At 40.8% G+C, this 4,990-nt stretch overlaps 1 non-coding gene across 1 annotated transcript; it reads left to right on the top strand.

The window, feature by feature from the left end:
• The first annotated feature begins 2,180 nt into the window (after positions 1–2,180).
• LOC141687768 (small nucleolar RNA R71) lies at positions 2,181–2,287 on the top strand. Its single transcript, XR_012561252.1, has one exon. It is a non-coding gene; the product is annotated as a small nucleolar RNA R71 (small nucleolar RNA).
• Positions 2,288–4,990: the final 2,703 nt, after the last annotated feature.

Genomic DNA, 4,990 nt, shown 5'->3' with positions numbered 1-4,990 from the left:
ACAGGGCTCACCCACGAGCTGTCAGAAATAGGATAAATGATGCCTGCATCTAGCCATTTCAGAATTTCTTTCTTCACCACCTCCTTCATGATGGGATTCAGTCTTCGTTGTCGTTCCACAGTTGGCTTACTACCTTCCTCTAACAGAATTTTATGCATACAATATGAAGGACTTATCCCCTTGATGTCTGCTATGGTCCATCCTATAGTCGATTTGAATTCTCTCAAAATCCTTAAGAGCTTGTCTTCCTCACTACCTGAAAGGTCAGCTGAAATAATAACAGGTAACGTAGATGAATCACCTAAAAAAGCATACCTCAAGTGTTCAGGTAATGGTTTGAGCTCCAAGGTAGGTGCTTCCTCTATTGATGGTTTGAGCTTCCCTTCAGCGTTCTTGAGGTCAAAAGTACCAAGAGATTCAAATGGTATATCCAGCTTTCGCTTCCAGGGAGAGGCGTTCAGATATTGTAATTGCTCGTTGCTATCTTCATCATCACTGTCAAATTCCCCCACTAAGGCCTTTTCCAATGCATCAGACATTAGCATGTGATCGAGTTCCGACGTAACCGCAGAATCAATCACATCCACTTTTAACCACTCCTCATCTTCTGTAGGGAATTTCATTGCCTTGAATACGTTGAAGGTCACATCCTGATCTTGGACCCGCATAGTAAGTTCCCCTTTTTGCACATCTATCAAGGTACGGCCAGTAGCCAAGAAAGGCCTCCCCAAGATTATGGGAATCTTCTTATCTTCCTCAAAATCCAGAATAACGAAATCTGCAGGAAAGAAGAGCTTATCCACCTTGACAAGCACATCCTCAACTATGCCCCTTGGGTAAGTAATGGAACGGTCAGCCAATTGTAGCGACATGTATGTGGGTTTTGGATCAGGCAGATCCAGCTTTTTAAAGATCGACAAGGGCATCAGATTAATGCTTGCTCCCAAATCACAAAGGCACTTGTCAAAAGTTAGATTGCCAATGGTGCAAGGAATGGTGAAGCTTCCTGGATCTTTCAGTTTTGGTGGTAACTTTTGCTGCAGAACAGCGCTGCATTCTTCTGTGAGAGCAACGGTTTCAAGGTCATCCAGTTTCACCTTCCTTGAGAGAATAGTCTTCATAAACTTTGCATAACTAGGCATTTGTTCCAGAGCCTCAGCGAAAGGTATATTGATGTGAAGTTTCTTGAACACCTCCAGAAACTTCCCGAACTGTCTATCCAGCATTTGTTGCTGCAATCTCTTAGGAAAAGGTGGTGGAGGATAGAGCTGTTTCCCCCTGTATTAGCCTCAGGCTGGGTGTGTTCAACAGTAGTCTTCCTTGGTTCCGCCGCTTTCTCCTTTTGCTTAGATTCTTCATCCCTAACTTCAGCTTTGACTTCTTTTGCCTTTTCAGCATCAGCTACTTTTCCAGACCTTAAGGTAATAGCCTTGACTTGCTCTTTGGCTTCCTTCCTGCCTGGTACTTCCGTGTCACTGAGAAGAGTGCCAGGTTGATGATTGAGCACTACATTGGCTAATTGACCGATTTGATTTTCCAAGGTCTTGATAGAAACCGCCTGACTCTTGCACAACAGCTTAAGTTCCTCAAAATCAGCACTAGTAGGTGCAGCTACACTTCCCTGTTGAGGATATGATTGCCTTGTAGCATACTGCTGTGGTTGCTGGAATCCAGGTGGGTTAAACTGTTTACTTACTCCCTGCTGATATGGTGGCTGAATAGCATTCTGATTATTCCCCCAGCTGAAATTTGGATGATTTCTGTTGTTAGGATGATAGGTCGCTGGCACAAGCTGCTGTTGTCGCTGATAATTATTCACATACTGAACAGATTCGTTGACAAGAGAACACTAATCCGTAGCATGAGAACCTGCACAAAGCTCACAAACCATAGCTATTTGATTAACTCCATACGTAGCCAGAGAATCAACCTTCATTGATAGCGCTTGGAGCTGGGTTGCAATAGCGGTGGCTGCATCAACTTCCAGAATACCTGCTACCTTGCCTGACGTCATCCTCTGAGTTGGGTTTTGATGCTCATTTGCAGCCATCGTCTCGATAAGATTATACGCCTCAGTATAGCTTTTAGCCCATAAGGCGCCTCCAGCTGCTGTATCGAGCATGGGCCGAGATTGGGCCCCCAAACCATTATAAAAACCAGTGATTACCATCCAATCCGGCATTCCATGATGTGGACATTTTCTCAACATTTCCTTGTAGCGTTCCCAAGCCTCGCACATAGATTCTGTAGGTTGCTGCGCAAATTGAGTAAGAGCACTCCTCATAGCAGCAGTCTTTGCCATTGGATAAAACTTCACCAGAAACTTTTGCGCAAGATCTTGCCATATAGTGATTGACCCAGCTGGTTCAGAATGTAACCAGTCTTTAGCCTTATCCCTCAGTGAGAATGGGAAAAGCCTCAACTTGATAGCCTCATCAGTCACGCTATTATACTTAAAAGTGCTGCAGATCTCGACAAAATTCCTTATGTGCATGTTGGGGTCTTCAGTTGCCGCTCCTCCAAAAGAAACAGAATTCTGCACCATCTGAATAGTGCCCGGCTTGATTTCAAAGGTGTTAGCTTGAATAGCCGGATGAAGGATGCTTGACTGAATGTCATCAATTTTAGGCCGAGAAAAATCCATAAGAGCTGGATCAGCTTGAACAATACGATCTCCCATGTTTACTGGTTCTTTCTGCTCAGTTCCTGAATCCGAATCCTCAAAATCTAACTTCTCCGGTGTATCAAGAACTTCGTCTTTCTCCTCAGCTATATCTAAGGTCCTCTTGCGAGCACGAGAACGAGTTTGCATAAACGTTTGCTAAAGTACCTGAAACACAACCGAAAAGAGTAATTAACTACTACGTCCTAATCACTGAGTCCTAATGACCAATGATGGTAAGTACATAAACTAAACAAATACGCCGAGTCCCCGGCAGCGGCGCCAAAAACTTGTTAGGGCGAAGTCACGCACTAATATTCACGCAAGTATACGTGTTCGCAAGTAATATAGAATACTTTCTAGTTCGTTCCCTCAGAGACTCAGACTAAGTTATTGTCTAATTTAACTCACTCACCAATGTATGACTACTTCTCAATGTTAAGATAATAACACTTAAAATTGTTGATTAAATATTAACTATAATTAACTACTTAATTAACCACTTAACTAACACTTCAATTTATCAATAATAAAACACTCATGAGATCACAACTTCATTATTACTTCCTTCTATAGCCATAGTTATTACCTTTAGCATGTGACAGTGATGATATTAATCGAATAACACGAAACTGATAAAAGCCAACTTTTATTGTACTAATACCATTCTACCAAGCATCCACAATTAAGATAGAAGTTGAATAGTCATCAATTATGTTGAGTTCCTATATGTCTACAGAAATTGACAACACAACGATTTAAGCACAAGTTATTCCTTTTTGATTACATAGGGCAAATAAAACTGTTAGAGTTACCCACTAATCATGCACAACGTACATGAACCTATGCTAGCATGGCAAGTTCTAAATCTCAAGATCCACCGTCGCTTCACAAGAGATTAACACCCTATCTTATATATTCGCGACGCACATAAGACGAATACGCACAACCAATACTAGATATCATGCAATCATCACACACTAAAGTATTAAACAATTAACTAAAGAATTCCATAATAAATCCGTTGCAACCCCATGATCACGATTAGCCCATAATAGAACTTATCGCCATCATGGGTTCATATGAAATCATGATAAACAAACACAAGAAAATAACAACTAAACTAATTATATTAAAACAGAGTACGTCACAAGAGTAAATAAGTCAAAGCAAGAAAACTAGCATCCAACGTTACAACAAAACAAGAATCACAAGAATATATGCTTCCTCTTCGTTGATGTGTGCTAAATCGGTCTTCTTCCTTATCTCCTTCGCTTCTTGCAAAACACAATCTAAAACATAATATCCTCTTAATACTCTGTGAAAAACGTCTCAAATCTACCTATATAATAGTCCCTTAAAACTCAGATTACATAGAAGTTGGAAGCCAAACAGAAGTAGAAGTCTAAAATAATATATCTTTTTCCCGACCCTGCGCGGCCGCTCAGCATTTCTGCGCGGGCGCGCAAGGCTGCTGCGCGGCCGCTCAGCATTGCCGCGCGGGCGCGCAGGACCCTACTGGAAAATTTCAAGGTTTGCTCCGTTTCTTCGCCGTAATCTGCCCGTTCTTTTCCTCTCGCAATGGTGAACACACGCCAAGGCTTATTCTTGATGATTCCTTCTCCGAAATGCAACTAATACCCTGAAATGCATAAACACTAGAAAAACGCATCAAATACACAAAATACTTGATTTCAAGACACCAATTTAAGCCATTTTAAGACGTTCTAAGTGGTATAAAATGCCACTTATCACTAACCTCCTTGATTAACTTCCTAATTGTTTGCCTAATGACCGCTGATCTGTTATACGGTTCGCTTAACTTTCGTTCTCGTTTCTCGTTTGAGGGATCATACCCGGGATCTTATTACTTGGGTTTCCTTAACCTTTCTCAATACATTATATTCCTTTTATGACCCTCTCTTATAATCCTTTAATTTAAATCCTTTTTATCCTGTTACCTTATACTCAATTCTTTCCGTATCTAGTGGATTTCCGGGAAAAATCAAAGTGTTCGGAATTGGATTCTGACGATCTTTACATACACTTATATACCATATAGAGTACTAATAAAATCTCAGAATATCCATAACAGAACCCCTACATAGTGTGGCATGAAAGGTTTTCTTATTCAGCATAATCAGCAAAACACTATTCATAAGGGTTTCAAAAATTCCAAAAATTGGGGTTATTACAGTCTCCCCTCCTTAAAAGGATTCCGTCCCGAAATCAAATAGAAAATGAGTAAGGATACTTTCTTAGCATTGCACTTTATAACTCTTACGTAATTTTTCCACATTGTGTCCCTACCACCAACTCTGCTTAGTT

This window comes from Apium graveolens, chromosome 9 (genome assembly GCF_009905375.1).
Source record: "Apium graveolens cultivar Ventura chromosome 9, ASM990537v1, whole genome shotgun sequence".
NCBI classification, from domain to species: Eukaryota; Viridiplantae; Streptophyta; class Magnoliopsida; order Apiales; family Apiaceae; genus Apium; species Apium graveolens.
This window is presented reverse-complemented; position numbering and strand designations above follow the sequence as displayed.